Genomic DNA, 20,331 nt, shown 5'->3' with positions numbered 1-20,331 from the left:
GTCTCTACTTAAAGAGTCCTCTCCTGCTGATGTTCAGGTGTATATCAGTATGTAGCGTCTCTACTTTAAAGAGTCCTCTCCTGCTGATGTTCAGGTGTATATCAGTATGTAGCGTCTCTACTTTAAAGAGTCCTCTCCTGCTGATGTTCAGGTGTATATCAGTATGTAGTGTCTCTACTTAAAGAGTCCTCTCCTGCTGATGTTCAGGTGTATATCAGTATGTAGTGTCTTTACTTTAAAGAGTCATCTCCTGCTGATGTTCAGGTGTATATCAGTATGTAGTGTCTCTACTTTAAAGAGTCCTCTCCTGCTGATGTTCAGGTGTATATCAGTATGTAGTGTCTCTCCTTTAAAGAGTCCTCTCCTGCTGATGTTCAGGTGTATATCAGTATGTAGTGTCTCTACTTTAAAGAGTCCTCTCCTGCTGATGTTCAGGTGTATATCAGTATGTAGTGTCTCTACTTTAAAGAGTCCTCTCCTGCTGATGTTCAGGTGTATATCAGTATGTAGTGTCTCTACTTTAAAGTGTCCTCTCCTGCTGATGTTCAGGTGCATATCAGTATGTAGTGTCTCTACTTTAAAGAGTCCTCCCCTGCTGATGTTCAGGTGTATATCAGTATGTAGTGTCTCTACATGTCTCCACGCTTTAATGTTCAAAAAGCTCTTTATTGTTCTCATCCTGTCTGTGCTGCAGCACCTCTTTTCACCCTCTGTCTGAAACCAGAGCCCAGGCTGCTCTGATTGGTTAGCTGGCCGGCTCTGTTGTGATTGGTCAACTGCTTTATGATTTCCTGCCCCCTTAGCCTATCATGTACAATGTGTTGGAGCTCTAGAAGTGCAAGTGTTACGTAGTGATGTCACTATGCTCTGGAAGTAAACACAGGAGACGTTTCAGGCCGGAGGGGGAGTGTGTGGGAGAGAAACTCTGCAGACAATTACCAGATAAAACCTATATAATGCACGACACGAAAGGGAAAACCCCCGATAACTTCAACTATAAAAGCTAAAGGAAGTAACCAGGATGGCCGAGTGGTTAAGGCGTTGGACTTAAGATCCAATGGGCGTCAGCCCTCGTGGGTTCGAACCCCACTCCTGGTAAATTAAAGTATTGTTGAAATGAATTAGGGCAGATTGCATAATGTAATCAGATGTAGTCGACAAGCAACACTGGTTGGATTTCTTAAGAAAATGAACACGCAATGTGTAAAAGCGCTAGCCAATAGAAGTTTGAGTGCGACATAGTGATGTCACCATGTTCCGGGAAGGAGAAATTAAAGATGAAAACTGAATATGGGAAATCAAATTGATGTGTAAGACAGACTGAGGAGCCAATCAGAGCGTGACATGGTGCTTCATCCTGCAGGCTCCTGGTGAAAGAGGCATTTATCTCTGTCACTCATCAGCTTCCTGCTGGAGCGTTTCGGACTATTCCTGGTCCAGATCTAAAAATATTGAGTGTGTCATCTTTTGAAAGAAAATGCTGTGGACAAAAGGGACAAAGAGCGAGGTTTCACGCGTGCTTTACGCCAGACACAAACACATCCATCCCTGCTGAGCCGTGTGAGATAAAACACTGGCAGAAAAAGAATCTCAAAGTAGGAATGTGGGCACTTTTCAGCTGAAGCTTTGTTCGTTCAGCGTAATTATGATCTGAAGGCACAATATACCGAGGGTAGCCAATAAGACTGTGTCTACTGCCTGCAATTACACCAGACTGGAGCCAGGTGACGGAAACACGCTCTCATTCATGGGGAAAAGGTTAAGTAATAGACAACGCCGTGGAACATATCTGCTTATACTTTAGTCGTTGAAATGATTTGTTTTAATCGGAGATCTTTTATCTCTAACAGCACCATCGTGATGATTTACGTCACACCTGTGAAATACACTTTGATGATGCAGATAATGCAACTACAAATATAATTGTCCTTAAACCAGTATTATGCTCACGATCAGACTCGTTTTATAACACTTCTGAGGTGAAATTGTAAACAACAAAATCAGTTACCGAGAGACCTATTCCCTGGATGCGCACAAACCTCTTCAGTGAAGTCAATTATCTTAATTACAGCGCATTGTTATTTAAAAAAAACTCTTAATTAAGAGCACTTTGAATTGCCTGGTGCTGAAAGGTGCTACAGTATATAAATAAACTTGCCTTGCCTTGCCTTGCCTTGCCTTGCCTTGCCTTGCCTCGCCTCGCCTCGCCTCGCCTTGCCTTGCCTTGCCTTAATGATGAAGCCCATGTGAAAAGCATGTGTATGAATCCTTTAGGCGGTGTTGCAGGGCTCTGATAATCTGTTCATTTAGTGAGTAAATGAACTGGAAGCAGAGCTGCTCCTCTGAGAGCGGAGGCGGAGAGTGAGCAGCAGGAAATAGAAACCAGACGTTCATTTATTCATCGATTTCCTCAGCAAACAGCTGGAACCGTGTGAGCGCTGCACCGTTAATACAGCTGGGGAGGAAAAGTGGCACGAACAGCCCTCCTGGTCTCAGCTATTTTTAACTCTTTCATTACACCCCCACTCCTAATCCTGCATGTTCTCACATTCAAGAAAGTCTGGGGCTTCCAATACACCAACGACTGTGTGTTTGTGCAGAAATGTCCTCAGCCATTTTATTGAGGCAGCATTACATGAGTGTTTGGGCCTTTTGGCAGAAGATAACTCAGTAATTATTATAATATGAAGTTGATGCAATGAACACAGAGTTGGTTTTCATTGCACAGCATAGTGGATAAGAAGCTACATTTATAATTGATGCATGGGTTTCCTTTTGATGATTTTCTTACTGGCTTATTATGTGACAGTCTGTTTTATTTTTAAATGTATCACCTCATTGTGTCTTGTCTAGTTTTTCTTCCTGTTATTCGTTTCCCAGTGATTTTCTGATTGTGTTCACCTGTTGCCCCCCCGAAGCTGTGTCTTGTCTTGTGATGAGTCTTGTGTCTTCCCTTGTGCTCCTTGTTGGGTCATTGTTTTCCCCATGCGTGTTCCTGTTGGTTTCCCCTGGGCTCCTGTACCTCGTGTTCCTGTTTGTGCATAATCTGTTTGTCCTCGGTTATCGGCGTGTTGGTGGATTAAAGCTTGGTTCGTGTTCAAACTACTTGACTTCATGTTTTGTACTGAGTACCTGCCTTCCTATCAAACCCTGACATATTATCTGTTAAATGTCCCACTGTGTTCACCAGCTAACTGCTACCTTTGTTGGTCTGATGTTTAGAAATGGGCAGGAAGCATATAAAGTGATTTTGATGTCGTAAAACCAAACAATGTGAAGAAAGATGCTAAAACTTGGAAAAAAGGCTGCGGGGAGCTACTGTGTGGGGGAAAGCAAGACTTTTGAAATAACACACAAATGATAATACAATAAAACTCAACAGGAATATGTTCAGTACAAATAAATAAACGTATTTGGGCTATTTTAAAGTCTCATTCTGCCAAATCATGCTGTAACTTCCAGTGATTAGTTCCCACTGAGTAAACATCATCCAGTCATTCATTATCATTCACTCAGTCACTCTCAGCAGCAGCAGAAAGTCTTTCTTACCGTCTCTCCTGTTGAGTTTGGCGAAGCCCGGCGCGTGGCTGCTGGACAGCTGGGAGGAGCTTCTGAAGGACGATGGAGGCAGATTGGACACCAATGAGCTGTCACACACCTCTGTCAACCAATCACAGAGCAGAAAGAAAGCATTACAGTTAGAGCTTTCGCATTCTCCCTTAAAGTTCTTTAAAATATGAACTTTCCAAAACTCTGTGGCTCAACAAGTACAAGTGAACTGACAGGGAAACTGTCATATGTTAAAGGTCCCATGTCATGGCCATTTCTACTGATCATAATTCTATTGTTGAGGTCTACTAGAATAGATTTACATTGTGCAGTTTTCCAAACTCACATTGGTTTCTCATACAGCATCTCTGTATAGTATGTGTACCCCCCCCCCCTCCCTAGCGAGACACAGCGAAACCCAGCCCGAAACCAGCCCGAACACACACACACCCGCAGCCTGGCTGGGAGTTTCTCAGAGAGGAGAAATCGGCGGAGCTGCAGCTGAGAAACGATTGAGTGTGTGTGTGAGGAAGACTTAACGTAACGGCTCCGCGGACGTAACTTAACGGCTCCATGGATCCGTGGTCCATTTGGACCAATGGGTCCATTTGAGTATGGGCACGTCACTGTACCCAGGAAGAAAAAGAGAAATCTCCAACAAGGCGTTCTGGGGCAGCACAGACAGGTCTTTTCTGTGCTACGGCCCGTCCACACAGCGACGTGCGTTTAAGCTTGGCGGTGGGCGTGTCTGAAGCTTGGGGAGTTCTCGCGAGCAACAACCAATCACATGAATCTCCCGCCCCTGACATACAGTTTACGAAGTGAACTGGATATAAACTCCCCAAACAGGCGAAAACCTACCAGTTTCACCCACTGTCTCTGCCTCCTCCCTCCATGCCTGGCTCCTCCGGTTTGTATCCCGGTACGATTAATTTCTCCTCCATTTTTTGGAATATGAGGAAATGACCTCATACCTCGTGTGACCTAGTGTGTCTCTCCCAGCATACACGCGGTTTGATTGGCTAGCGCTTGTACTGGCAGATTTGCATAAACGGGATTTGATTGGCTGACGCTTCCACCGAAGCTTCAGAAGTTGAACATTTTAACAAGTGAATGGTGAAGCTTTCAACGCACGCCGCTGTGTGGACGGGCCGTTAGAGTTGTACTCGCTACAGGGTGCACGTTGAGGGTTTGTGACTCTGCAGACCGTTTACATGCAGAACAACCTTCATAACAACAAGGGGACGGGTGATAACCGGAACAGCATGACATGGGACCTTTAAATAAACAAGTTGTTATAAGGTGTTCATGATAATCAATACACATTCTTTAATATCTGCTCATTTACTGAGGGTATCTCAAAGCACTTTTATTTTTGCACATTTTCCATAAGACGATTTTTAAACCGTGATCTCTTTGTTGTCCAAAGCAATCAACAGCATGCATTAAAACAAACACACAGATTATTTGCGTTGTAATAAATATTCAGAAAATAAGAAACCCATCCTTTCAACAAGGTTTAAAATAGCACAGATAGTAACGGCAGGTTAGATGTCAGTGAAGTGAAAGCAGGTCTTTGACGTTACACTGCAGGCTGTCCGCAGTTTAACACAGGAACGTCTCCTCGCTCGGCACGAGTGTAAACATTATCGAGGGTCAACATCGTAAAAGGAGATGCGTCCAAACTCTTCTCCAGAGTGGAAAACACAGCTGAGGGGTCGGCAGTTAAAACCACGCTGAGGATATCACAATATCACACGCAGCGGGAGATAGATTATCATTTCCCATATGTTCGTCCGGGAGAAAAAGTGTTGAGTTGTTAAAGACAGAAGGACGAGAGCGCGCTGAGGCTGAGAGGGGGAAATAATCAGCAATAGAGAAATCCATGATGTCGTTGAATAAGGTAATACACAAAGAAACCTTTCAATCAGACGTTCGTCACAGCTCCATCATCAGTCTGTGGATATTAGCGAGTGGCACTAATCACAGAGAGGCAGGCTTCATGTCCCCAGCTGGAAGCAGGCCTTTCAGCTGTCATGGCGACATACAGTCGGAGATGAATGAACAGTGTAATAATGTGGATGAATGGATGCTGTAATCATGCGGTTATGATGAACGGCTCATTACCGGCCGATCCTGATGGAGACTAATCAGCGTTGTCAGGAGAAACCTTCATGTTTCATTCTGTAATGCTTTATAGATGACTGAAGGCAATCAAAACGTCATATTGTATACCTAATGATATTAGTATCATATTAATCGGCTTCTCTTTGCAATCAAACCCCATTTGATATACTGTATTATAGGGCTGGGCGATTATGGCCAAAATCTAATTGATATCACGATTATTAAAAACGATTATCCATTTACTTTGAAAACATCCATTTATTGAAATAAAAAAGTGAACCGTATGTTTTTAAGAGTTGATTACCCTGAACTGTAAGTATAATTCAACTGAAAAAACAATAAAAAAATAAAATAATAATTCCTTTTTTTTTTTAAATAAAAATAATAATCGTTTTATTTCGATTACGTTGTTTTCGTAATCGTTGCAAGCCAAAATCGTAATAGCGATTAAAATACGATTAATTGCACAGCCCTACTGTATTATATATAGAACAATATGCAATTGTGAAGTTGTACAAATTCAATGGCGTTGTGTTAGTGTAGGAAGGGGGCTGCAATTTAAACTTAATAAAGGAGAATGAGTTAATAATGTTAAGCTAGTCTCCATCCCACTAATGTTCTCTTTAACTCAAAACACAGTTAAATAATTAGATTTAGGAAAGTGTTTAATTGTTTGTGCGGCTGTACACATCTTTATCATTCATCACTCGGATCACAAACTGTATACTTAACGGTAATGGGAAACACTGTGGAATTGCAGCCCGTGGTGTAATTGAACCCCACACATATATCCAAACAGATTCATGAACATCAGCTCAACAAGTATTCACAGCTTCCCCCTCTGTAATCTGGCGCTGCCTCCACCTCAAGCTGTTAATGGATGTTGTTCTCCACCGCTGAGATGAGCGCCAATTACTGTGCCTCACGCTCGGTCCGATCCCCGCACACACACCGCTTCAGCTTCCATTACTCCGTCAACGTTAGTGTACTTCATCTCAACAGCACACGGCCTTCATCTGCCGCTCAGTATCCACCAACCATGATTTCACTTTTTAAAGAGGACATATTGGGCTCCATTTGGGTATGTTGTGCCTCTACTGTGACATGTTTCAATGGTTTCAAAAGCCTCTTAGCCTATCACGTACAATGTGTCGGAGCGTTAGCCAATAAAAGCTCAGGTGTTACAAGGTGATGTCACTATAACAAGTAAACTCCAATAGAGGCGTTTCATGCAGTGTGTGGGAGAGAAACTCCCTCTGGAGAGAACACAAGGATTTTAGCCTTTGTTTTACCATTGTTAAACAACCACTGTACCCTGTGTCCTTCTGTGTCCTTTTGTAGTCCACTTCCTGTTGTTGGTCTCGTCTTACCCCGGCTGATACTTCACTAAATCGACTGTTTTAATTTGTAAGGTAAAATTGTAAATTGTAAATCTGTAACCCTGTAAGGTGTCCTTGGGTGTTTTGAAAGGCGCCCCCCAAAATAAATGTATTATTATTATTATTATTATTGACATGCACACAAACCCTTCACAAAACAGGAAAGGGAAAACCCCCCAAAAAGCATAGTAGGGCCCCTTTAAAAGAGGGATGACGCTCAATTTAAAAAGACACCTATTATGATGTCGCTTGAATTTGTATTGGGACAAAAGGCGCTTTTTTAACTGCCTTTATCACATCCGTGGCATTCTGAAAAAGTAAGACTATACTGCCCAAAAAAAGTATCTTGCAGGTCACGGATTTGTTGACCTTTCACAGATCCTGAAAAGGATAAACTTAAGATGATTAATCCTGAATGTTTTGGGCTACTTGAGGGGAGTAAACAAACTTGGAGCACAACAAATCATAACTTCAATAAAAATGTCGTCTGACTTCCTCCTTCTTTGTGTCAAAATGGCTACGAATGCAAACCAGCCCCTCGATGTGTATGTGTCACATGAAATGACATATGTTCCAGTTTTAAATGGCAACGACTATGTTGTACTGTATTTTGGTCGGACAATATAATATTATGATATTTGTGACGAAACACTTCTCAATTAAATTTCATTGGATGTATCATGGGGGGGAAGGCCAAGTTTGAAAACAAGCCCCATAAACAAATCCTTAATTTCATAATTCAACAATAACTGTATCTGTATATCACCTTTCATGCAAGGATGTGCTTAACAGAACAAGATGGGATGCAGGGAAACATAACAAGTTGATAAGAAGTACATAATCAATAATATCAAATTAAACTCCCAACCCTATGAAATACACGAGGTCCAAATGTGCCAGATAGTTCTATGAGTTACTGATGTTAAACGTTACAAGTAGCCTCTAAAAGTTGCATGTATGCATTTGGAGGGTTTTAAAGTCAATGAATATTCAGCCCGCCTCCAGCGTGGCCTCAGCGTCTCCGAGCAGTGTCTCTCTGATGGTGAAAGGATCTGGTACTAACCGAGTCTGAAGTCCAGTTAGGACACTTTGTTACGGCAGATATCATTAAGGATCCTGACGTACGGCCGCATTACACCGACTGAGCTTCGCAGCGGCTCTTTGGTCGGTATTTGATATCTCTATCATTAGTAATAGAGTAGTTTGAGCCTCATACATATTTAAAGTGACTCTTTTAGATGTGCTGTAGCTGCTCCACAGGCATCAGAGGGCCCGCAGGCCTTTGTTCCCCTGGAGCTCCTCCTGATAGTCCTTATCCGCTGACCTGACAGACACTTGTTACTGTGGGGTGGGGTGGGGGGGGGGGGGTGATTACAGTCGTCTGAAGAGGGGAAATGAGAGGGAAGGCTCTCCGAGGCAGAGTGCATTAATCCCTGAGGAGATAATGTGTGGTGAGGTAACTCTCACCACAGAGAGGGAGCGCAGCCGTCTGAAAGCATCGGCAGGTTTTCCTCCGCTTTGGCATTTAAGAGCCGACGCCCTGACACGGTGGCCGGCGGAGCGCCAACACAGAGGGCTCAGAGGAAGATGGAGCTACATGTCGAACACCTGCTGGACTCTGCAGCCACTGGACCTCGACACGGACCCTGTGTCGGACAGAGAGCTCTCCTGAATATCAAATCACTGCACCTTCATCCTTTACACAAAACCAACGCACCTCCTTTCTACTTCTGACAGCTTTGACGTCCAATGAACGGTAAACTCACAACAAATAGTCTCTCCTGGCATTTACATTTCAGGCACTACAAGAACAAAAGTTAAAATGTTTGAAGGTGTCAGAGCCTAAGTGCACTTACAGCAAACAATACAAAACATTTCTGCGACACTAGAAGGTCTAATGTGGAGAATAAAACAAGTAACTTGAGAGCTGCTTCTCTTCAGGATAAAAGCACTTAAAGGATATCACACTATTCACTTTTTAAATTCCATTGTGCTTTAAAGGTGGGGTCGGTAAGTTTGAGAAACCGGCTCGAGATCGCTAGAATTTGAAAATACACAACCGGAGAAAATCTGCCACTTCCTCACAGAGCCCCTCCCCCAACACACACGAACGCGCACATGACCAATGAGGGCACGAGATAAGTTTGTGCCCCGAAGGAAGGCTGACAGGCAGGTAGGCCATCCAATCGGATTGGTTGTACTTTTTACAGTATTACGGCTTCTACAGGTGAAATTTTTTTATGGATTTTTTGTCAAAGCACTTCAGATATTCATTGCTATCGGGATGTTAAGAGCATTCCATGGAATATAACAAAAAGTGTAACTCGAGCCGGTTTCTGAAACTTACCTACCCCACCTTTAAGATGTGATTACAGGAAGTAAAACAGGAGGAGAAGAGGGCGTTTGGGACACAGAGGCCACTGCTTTTCTTAAAGACTTCTCAGCCTGTCTGAAATATATGTGGAATAAAATGTAAGAATGAACTGAATCTAAGAATAGACCTCTCTTCCTCTGGTGAACAAATTAAAACACCGCAGAAGTTCCCCGATAAGAGCAGGAGAACATCATATCGGCGTTTGAGTGATGGATTATGGATTTTCATCTCAATAAAATATCCTCCCATCAAATGAATGTGTAATCGTTTCTGGTACTTGAGGTGGATTTAGAGCGAGAGCGCAGTCTAACCTCTCTCCTGGAGCCCATCTATCCATCCACAGTGTCACTTTTATCATTCGGGGCGTATACACTGATGGCTGTTAAAAGTCTCAAAAGATGTTTTTTTCAAATCTTTGAAGGGCCGAGGCCTTGGCAGTGTCAAGCCCAATTACTCACCACGGACAAGATGGGCGGACTTATACTTGGCACAGGAGTGACAGAGAGGCCATAGCTCTTTCACCTGCATTGTCCACTTCTTTACTGAATAACAAAGTGCCCACAGAGTCTGGGACGGAGACCTTGAATAGCGATGAGCTCCATCCATCACTCAGCAAACAGAGAACAGAAGGTCCTGCTCTTCAGAGCTCTGTGAGCCCCAAACATCCAGAGGTCAGTGCTGCTCAGCGTGAGCCCTCTCCTTCAGCCATTCAGAGCATGCAGCAGTAAGCAGATAATGAGGCTCCGGACATCGTTGTTCTTGCTCCACAGCACCGTCAATCATCCAGTAGAACATGTTCCTTCTTAGTAATCCACACAATTTCCACCTCCAGTTTGACCCGAAGAGATAAGGCTAGGAAGTATTGAAGGAATATAAATATAGTGGTCTGCGTTTGTGTGGTGTATTAATAATACATAAGTCCGTGCAGAGACTAAAAACATCCACCACCTTCTTCTTTCGTATAACGTTAGATGTCCAACTCGGTGTCATGTAGCCATGCCCGCATCTCTGGTCCTAGGTCGAAGAGGCTGGCTTCCGAGGGTGGTCTATATAAGGGGCAGATGGTGATTATATGGACAGCGGTCTGCTCAGTGTCACCGCACTCGCATGCCGCACTGTCCGCCAAGCCCCACGTCTTCATCGAGGTTTTAAAGCGACCGACCCCAGTTCGTAGACGGTTCAGAGTGGTCCACTGCCGGCGCGGTAGGTCGTCTCCTCCAATGGTGGACCGTAATAAAACATTTAGGTGGGGCTATTGTAATGGTGGATAAACCACGCAGGGAACATTTTGAGAAATGACCCCTTAAATTATGACTTCTGGTGATGTTAGAGAAATGAGAAGGCTGATCAATCCCTCCATAGTCTTCAGTGTGGTTGGCTATGAATCTTCCACAACTTCCAGACACCTTGTCCTGGACATAGTTTCTACAGTCAACTGTGCAACAGTACAGTAGGCCCACACAAACTGCAGAACACCGGTTCTTTGGGAACACTCAAATGATTTAATTCCCATTTAAAATCAGGAGACTAAATACGAACATTATATGCAGACACAGGCGTCGTTCAGAAACACAGACATTAGAAAACAGATCACTACGGCAAACAATCTAGTTTGATGGATGCTGTCAAAACTCAACTATACAATAAAATGTGTGTGTGTGTGTGTGTGTGTGTGTGTGTGTGTGTGTGTGTGTGTGTGTGTGTGTGTGTGTGTGTGTGTGTGTGTGTGTGTGTGTGTGTGTGTGTGTGTGTGTGTGTGTGTGTGTGTGTGTGTGTCGGCTGTTTGAAGAGCAAGCATGGGAAAGAAAAGACAGCGTGTACCTGTTTGCATCCAGCTAGCCGCACACACAGTTACACTCCCTGTAATTGACATAATTAATAGATGGTTTAGCTTCTCACCATCAGTCGCTGTGGCCCACTGATGTTAACGGTCGTAACTGACAGGCTGCCTGTCAAACGTAAACATTCAGCCACGTGACTCGCAAACTCCCGCGAGAGTTTTACACAAGACGGATCCTTTCTAGCCATAACCCCCGACATTGGCGCCCGGTGATCATCAGATTTGACGACGCTAACTGGCTGAAATTATGTTTCGGAGGCAAACTGTGGAACTGGAGGTTGCATCATAACAACCTACAAGGATACACATATTTGTCATTACATTACATTGCATTTAGCTGACGCTTTTATCCAAAGCGACTTACACTAAGTGCATTCGACCAGGAAGACACAACCTTGAAGAAAACAGAATCATAAGTACATCAGGTTTCATAGAGCCAAGTATTTCAAGTGCTACTCAACTGGCTTTAGATAAGCCACTCCTTTATTAGTATATAAGTGTCCTTGCTCTTTTGGAGTCTTAATTGTTGGTGATCCCTTATAAGTGTCTGTTTTGCTCTGATCAAATATCAATCATAAATAGTGATTGACACAGAGTGCTAATGGTTCACCTCCAGTCACTCATTGACCGGACTGAGACAATTGAGAAAACAGAAACAATAACCTTATTAAATCCCCCGTGACGGCACGCATCAGCTCTACGGTGAAACAGTAAATCCAAATGACACTTACATGTTGTGTTTGCGTTTAAATCATACACCATGTTCGATGTAGACTCTGGCTGTGATAGAACAAGCTGATTCAAGCTGCTGAATGATTCTCCAGCAGCCAGTATCTGTTCCGGAGCTGCCTGGGGCTCGACTTGTTAATTGATTCATTGAAATGCAGAGCAGCGCACTGTGCTAACTAATACCCTGAAGGTAAGGACATGGCAGGAGCTCGTGTAATTAGCATTGCTTTGACACACAATTAATAGCACAGGGTGAGAGAATCTGATCCTGCCTCACACCAGCATATGGCACCTAATCTACAGCAGGGGTGTCAAACTCAATTTAATCGCGGGCCACATCAGCATTATGGCTGCACTCAAAGGGCCGGTTGTAACTTATATATAAATATATATATATAAAATAATGTATTCTATTATATAATCGCCTCTGCGTTGGATTATTATCTGATAGGGTAATAACTTCATAATTAACTACGTCTGAAACCTGAAGTCTGGGGCAAATAATTGCAATTCTCTTCAGTGAGAATGTCAGAAAATGATTTAAAAAGAAAAGCTGGAAAAAAAAGTAAAAAAAGGAAGTGACATTTAAAAAAGAAAGAAAGTGACATTTTAAAAAAAAAGTTACATTTAAAAAAAATAGTCAAATTCTGGGAAAAAAGTCTAATTTGAGATGCATTCTGGGACATGTAGTTTATGGGCAACATGCTTCTGTAAATCGTCATGTAACCGTATAATAAACATATTATATTCTTTGCAAGCTCTTGTGGGGCCGCATTAAAGGAAGTCGCGGGCCGGATTTGGCCCCCGGGCCTTGAGTTTGACACCCCTGGTCTACAGCCAAACTGCAACTGCATGACCTCAGCAGGGTATTTAACGCACTCTATAGTCTGGACTAGGAATGATTTGACACACTTTAGGATACTGCAAACATCCAACTTGTCAGCTGATTTCTACACTTACAGACCTACGAAGACTTCATTTCAGTTAATTAATCGCAGTTGATTTCCAAATCTGTCCAAATGAAACAACATTCAGCACCAGCAAGATCAATTATTAACACATTACTTTGTGTAAAGTGTGGCTGTTTTCATGTGTTTGTCTTCTGTATTTGAACGGCTGAAGTTAACATGTTGAGTTCATTTTAGAGGTGTTTGCGTTTTTAGTTTTTACTCTTACAGTAGCCACCTTTTTTTCGTATTTCCCAAAATATGAAACTATTCCATTAAAACATATCAATCTGCTTTGAAGAAAAACCTCTCGGTACTCCCAACACGACACCAGAGCAACCAGAGAGAGACAAGTCAAATGAAAACTCTTGTCCTTGGTGTCAAAAGATCTGGAAGCTTATGAAGTGTCATGAATAGAATGAATGCATGCAGTGATCAGCCCACACAAACAACATCCTGATGCTTACAGCTAACACTGCAATGTGTGTTGGAGACAGACATCAGACCAAATGAAGCGATCAGAAACGGTGACGGCAGCATTTGAAATCTCTTCATCGTTACACTGCCCGGTTAAACGCACATACACACAGATTAGAGAGCTTAAAACCTGCTGTGGACTTGCACCACAGCCGTGTCATCAGCCGGCATGGAATATCTTTCCATTGCTATGCTGATGACACGCAGCTCTCCATCAGAGCAAACCCAACCCCCTCTGCCCCTCTGCCCCTCTGCCCCTCTGCCCCTCTGCACCTCTGCCCCTCTGCACCTCTGCCCCTCTGCCCCTCTGCCCCTCTGCACCTCTGCCCCTCTGCACCTCTGCCCCTCTGCCCCTCTGCCCCTCTGCCCCTCTGCACCTCTGCCCCTCTGCCCCTCTGCCCCTCTGCACCTCTGCCCCTCTGCACCTCTGCCCCTCTGCCCCTCTGCCAGCATCCACAATAACCACATGCCTGGAGGAGATACAGGTGTGGATGAAGCACAACTTCCTCCAGCTAAACAGCTCCAAGACTGAAGCCATTCTTGTTGGCACTCCACATCAGGTCCGTGCCTCCACCATCACCAGCATCACCTTCTCCGGTCAGAACATTCCACTCTCACCAACGGTTACCAATCTGGGAGTTCAAATGGATCCTCATCTGAACTTTGAGGCCCACATCAAGCAAATATGCAAGACCTCTTTCTACCACCTGAGAAATATTGCGATACTCCGCCCCACACTCAGTCTGCCAGATGCTGAAGGACGTGTCCACGCCTTTGTCTCCTCCAGGCTGGACTTCTGTAACGCACTTCTCATTGGGATTCCTAGCAAGAACTTCCAGAAGCTGCAATACATCCAGAACACCGCTGCTAGGATCCTGATGAGAGTGCGGACACATCACACCCATCCTCAAATCACTGCACTGGCTCCCGGTCTCACTCAGGATTGACTTCAATATCACCCTCTTCACTCATCAGTGCATATATGGAAATGCTCCCTCCTACATCAAGGAATTGCTCACCCCACAAACCTCCACGAGGAACCTACGCTCAGTAAAGGCAAACCTCCTCATCCCACCAAGGACCAAACTGAAGACCATGGGAGACCGAGCCTTCTGCTCCGCTGCTCCCAGACTGTGGAAGGCCCTCCCAAGCCAGCTGAGGACACCAGACTGTGGAAGGCCCTCCCAAGCCAGCTGAGGACACCAGACTGTGGAAGGCCCTCCCAAGTCAGCTGAGGACACCAGACTGTGGAAGGCCCTCCCAAGCCAGCTGAGGACACCAGACTGTGGAAGGCCCTCCCAAACCAGCTGAGGACACCAGACTGTGGAAGGCCCTCCCAAGCCAGCTGAGGACACGAGACTGTGGAATACCCTCCCAAGCCAGCTGAGGACACCAGACTGTGGAAGGCCCTCCCAAGCCAGCTGAGGACACGAGACTGTGGAATACCCTCCCAAGCCAGCTGAGGACACGAGACTGTGGAATACCCTCCCAAGCCAGCTGAGGACACCAGACTGTGGAATGCCCTCCCAAGCCAGCTGAGGACACGAGACTGTGGAATACCCTCCCAAGCCAGCTGAGGAAACCAGACTGTGGAATGCCCTCCCAAGCCAGCTGAGGACACCAGACTGTGGAGTGCCCTCCCAAGCCAGCTGAGGAAACCAGACTGTGGAATACCCTCCCAAGCCAGCTGAGGACACCAGACTGTGGAAGGCCCTCCCAAGCCAGCTGAGGACACCAGACTGTGGAATACCCTCCCAAGCCAGCTGAGGACACGAGACTGTGGAATACCCTCCCAAGCCAGCTGAGGACACCAGACTGTGGAATACGCTCCCAAACCAGCTGAGGACACCAGACTGTGGAGTGCCCTCCCAAACCAGCTGAAGACACCAGACTGTGGAGTGCCCTCCCAAGCCAGCTGAGGACACCAGACTGTGGAGGCTTTCAAAAAAGGCCTGAAAACGCATCTTTTTAAAATAGCTTTTAACTAGATTTTTAAAACCCCCACATTATGCCATGCCGGCATACAGTACACGTCGCTGCTTGTATTCTGTTGTTTTGTTTCACCCTTTTTAATTTTGTAGCACTTTGAGTTTTGTCTACGCAAATGAAAAGTGCGCTTAAAATGAATAATAATGAATAAAATGTATTATTATTATTGTTACCACAGCTCAGTACAAACATTGCTGAAGCCCAAAACATTCGCTGTCAATCATAATCTCTGTCACAATTATGCAGATTTACAGGGAAGGCTGGAGGCTACGTCTCGTGTACTAATGGCTCCAGAGGGACGTATCGTAAAATATCACCTGCTGCAGTAAGTACCGTAAGTGATTTGAATATATTCGCCTCGTCATTGAAAACATCTGTAGGAATAAAAGTAATTTTCTTCCATCAATCAGGCGAAAAGCACCCAAGAAACAGAAATCCCATCATCCTGGCAGCTCGGCATGATTCATCGGTTTCAGAAGTGCGACATTAAAATAAATGGGATACTCGGGGAGGAAAGGAGACAAAAACACCACTGCTTCAGTTCAGGTTGTTGCAATGTGGAAAATACTGAAGCCAGAACAGACACATATTGTTGTCATGTGCGATACACTGGAAGGTAATGGTTTCTTTAGACGAATAATTTACTGACAGTCAAAGGGACGGAGGGTTACTGGGATGTGGGAAATTGTAGCCCCTGACACTTTAACAGTAGTCACATGGGCACAGACAGAGAGACAAGGAAACGCTTACACACCGCAGGACATATGTGTGTGTGTGTGTGTGTGTGTGTGTGTGTGTGTGTGTGTGTGTGTGTGTGTGTGTGTGTGTGTGTGTGTGTGTGTGTGTGTGTGTGTGTGTGTGTGTGTGTGTGTGTGTGTGTGTGTGTGTGTGTGTGTGTGGCCTCTTTGCACGTTCACTAAACCACGACAGGAGCAGCCGGCAACATGAATTGGTTTCCTTCCAGCCGTGTAATGCTCTTAATAAATCTTCTCTGCAGATAATTTCATGTTTCCTGCCACTCAGGAAACACAAAGGCACTTCTTTCGCTTTCAGAAGTTGGGGAGAGAAGCTTTAATTCAGCACTTTTACTCTGACCTACTGAACCTCCACGTCACAGATGAATATAGGAAAGCAGGGGGAAAAGTCAAGAGAGACCTCAATTAGGGCACCGGTCAGAAACATGGGATACGGTGGCAAATCTTTCCTGTCACAGCTTCATAGATTGTTCTTCAAAAGATCTGATGGAATAGTAACTTCAGTAAAAACCGTTATAGATCTGGTGTACACATTATCAAACTTTAGCAATCCTGAATCGACCTAAGACAAAGGAGGCGTTTCAGAAAACAACATCGACACCAGCTAGCACCCAAACTGACAAAGTAATTGACACTCGGGCTGTTTTACTGTAATGTTCAAATCTGAAGGGCAACATATTTATTAAAGGCTCAATTAGTGTTATAATACCATTTTGAATGAAGCCTTGTGGAGCTGCAAAGAAATCACACCCTACAAATGATGTTTTACACACATTTAAAGGTGGGGTAGGTAAGTTTCAGAAACCGGCTCGAGATACACTTTTTGTTATATTCCATGGAATGCTCTTAACATCCCGATAGCAATGAATATCTTAAAGTGCTTTGACAAAAAATCCATCATAATATATCATCTGTGGAAGCCGTGGCGCTGTAAAAAGCCGGGCCGGCTAAACGGATTGGATGGCCTACCTGCCTGTCAGCCTTCCATCGGGGCACACACTTATCTCGTGCCCTGACAGGCAGGTAAGCCATCCAGTTACTTTAGCCGGCTCAGATGATTGGTCGTGTTTTTTACAGCGCCACGGCTTCCACAGATGATATATTATGATGGATTTTTTGTCAAAGCACTTCAGATATTCATTGCTATCGGGATGTTAAGAGCATTCCATGGAATATAACAAAAAGTGTATCTCGAGCCGGTTTCTCAAACTTATACCCCACCTTTAACAAAGAACATTGTTAGGTAACATCACACCATGTTCATATTGATATATCTTTCAATGATGATGAGAATCATGATGCAAAAATGATCAATCGCAATTAGTTATTTTTTCCAATTGTGCAGCCAATCTTTTACACTAGATTCTGCACTTCCTGCCAGAAACATGCAGGTCGTTTGGGAGCAGAGGATTGTACAGTAGGCGACATCGCTTTTTTTCCCTGCCCGCCTTACATGTAATCTTTTGCAGGAGCTTGGAGCGTTTTATCTCTGTGTTGTTAATGCACTTTACAGAATCCAATTGTTTTGTTGCGTTGAGATAAATACATCACGCTGTTGGGATATGACCGGTCAAGACCTGCAAGCTCTGCTCCCTGAGGAGTTACACTACATCTGTTCGCATGCGTTTGATAAAGACTGGAACAGTATGAATCCCTATTGGAACCTTATCTTTTTTTCTTGCCGTGACGAACAAAAGGTTACAGATGTAGCACTCCAGATCAGACTCAAATGGGTGTGTCCCAGTCAAAAGCCCAGCGGATGCCAGTGGCTGGGGGTGTTGCCAAATTGCTAGAGTAAATGTTAAGTGCAGAACGTAGTGGTTGGGGATTTAGTCATAGCATTATACACTAATCCCTTAACTATTGCCCCCTGTCGCAACATTATGTAGAGATTGGGACGTATTTTCATCTCCAAGTCTGAGCATCAGGAGCAGATGATATGATATAACTCACTCCTGAGTCTATCGCAGATTCTTTCTCCATTTAGCAGCGAGCATAAGAAGGTGTGTGGTTCTTTAGGTCGTCAGGCAAGCAAGCTTTGATTTATCATAATCTTTCATATCTAATCGGTGGTTAAATGTTATGTTGACAGTAATCAATTGAATCAATGAAAAAATGTATGTACCACAATGTGTATATACAATGGGAAGTACTTAGCCTCGTGATCACCCGACATAAATCCACTGTCGGCTTTACTTTAATCATCAGTCTGTTTCATCCCAAGATCCCGCTTTAAAGGAGGCTGATATTTCACAGATCAAATATCACCAGAGTCGCTGTTTTACGGGTGAGGCATTCGTATTGATACGAGTGCAGTCTTTCAAAAAACCCACAACTTGCAGAGCTCGGCAAACTCAGCGCTGAACATAAAAACACACACATGTGCGTACATATATGCACACACTGAAGAGTCAGCAGGGGGTGAAATTGTAAAGGCAGTTGAGAATGTCACTGAAGGGAGGCTGTGGCTCAGTGGGTAGTGCGCTGAACTTTGAATCAGAGGGTCGCAAGTTCCAGTCCCACTGCAACTGAAACACTTCACCCCAAATTGCTCCTGTGGGGATTGTCAGTATTGAGTATGTCAGTCGCTTTGGATAAAAGTGTCTATCAAATGACATGTAATGTAAAAACAGACATCCTCCTCTGGAAACAATCTCCAAGATGTGAGGCTGTGCCTGGAGAAAGCAGATGGTGGCACAAACACACTCTGCAGAGTCATTGAGGGGTAAAATGGGAAAGGCAGTAGAAATGTCAGCAGTTGTGCAGAGAGGGAACACTACGAGCAGACAGCCTGCAGACTCTGACCCCTCTCGTGCTTTATATTCCTCTTCTCCCCTTCTCTTATCCACCTTCAATTCTCCTCATCCTCATGTCCTCTCTTCCCCTGTAGTCAGTGTTGGAAGAAGTCATCAGAAAGTGTACTTAAGTAAAAGTAGCAATACAAAATTGTAATATTACAAAAATGTTAAAGGGGCCCTATCATGCTCATCTTCAGGTTCATATCAGTATGTAGTGTCTCTCCTGGGACATGTCTCCATGCTCTAATGTTCAAAAATCTCTTTATTTTCTCATACTGTCTGTGCTGCAGCACCTCTTTTCACCCTCTGTCTGAAACCAGAGCCCAGTCTGCTCTGATTGGATAGCTCTTTAGCCTATATATATACTTAAAACACCAACATAAAAATACTTGATATTACCTTACCGTATGATCAATATTGATGCATTAATGTGTTCCTTACAGCTGGTAAAGGTGGAGCTCATTTTGATTACTTTATATATACTGCTTCTGGATATCTTTACCTATAATGATGATATGTTAATGTATATATATATGTTCTATTATCTGAATCTGTGACTAGTAACCAAAGATGTCAGATCAATTTAGTGTAGTAAAAAGTAAAATATTGGCTTCCACAATGTCGTGGAAAAAGTAGCATAATATGAAAATACTTAAGATTGTACAGTTGTTACTTTATTACTCCAGCCTCTTCCCTGATCTGAACGTGCTTAGCTCAGATCAAACTCTGTCTTGTTGAGTCGAAATTCAGCCGTAGACTTTCTCTTGTAATGGCCACTGACTCAGCTGCGTCCTCCTCTCTAATGCAAAGTGAGCGGCTCTGCTTCCTCTCATCAGCAGTCGCTGTACGGCAGCCGTCTGCAGAGAGGTGGCCACGCAGTACGACTTCATAAAACACACACGGCAGTGACGGCATTAAGCTGCGATCAGTATCTATTTGAGAGGAGCGTAGACTGTGAGGTAGAAAGTTATGTAGATGCGCTGATGCAGAACACAAACGTTGAATAATGCAGAGTTCCACCGTCACATCATTAAAGGGGCAAGTTTTCAGATTTTGAAGGCGAAACTTATTATTCAAATGTGGAGGACATGAAAATGTGACATTAAAATTCCTGCAGCAGTCTGTGTCTCCAGAGCTCAGCGACATCACCAGTCTCTCTCTGTTGCACAATGTGGGGGTAATGCCAACGTTGCGACAGTGGCTTGCTAGCTAGTTGTTGCTAACAGGACTTCAAACCACAGCTCAATCAGGTTTATTACCAGGTAGGTTTACACTTACGAGGAATTTCACTTGGTGTCGTGGTGCATACATAAAAGTAAAACAACAATTAAAACACAGATAGAGAACTAGAAAAAATATTTTAAATA

At 44.0% G+C, this 20,331-nt stretch overlaps 1 non-coding gene and 1 pseudogene across 1 annotated transcript; one reads left to right on the top strand and one right to left on the bottom strand.

Annotated features, from left to right (window-relative positions):
* Positions 1–20,331, bottom strand: part of LOC117462446 (contactin-associated protein-like 4) — a 119,285-nt pseudogene that overhangs the window by 85,823 nt on the left and 13,131 nt on the right.
* On the top strand, positions 1,016–1,098 carry trnal-uaa (transfer RNA leucine (anticodon UAA)). Its single transcript has one exon. It is a non-coding gene; the product is annotated as a tRNA-Leu (tRNA).

The sequence above is a fragment of the Pseudochaenichthys georgianus genome, chromosome 17 (genome assembly GCF_902827115.2).
Source record: "Pseudochaenichthys georgianus chromosome 17, fPseGeo1.2, whole genome shotgun sequence".
Lineage (NCBI taxonomy): Eukaryota > Metazoa > Chordata > Actinopteri > Perciformes > Channichthyidae > Pseudochaenichthys > Pseudochaenichthys georgianus.
This window is presented reverse-complemented; position numbering and strand designations above follow the sequence as displayed.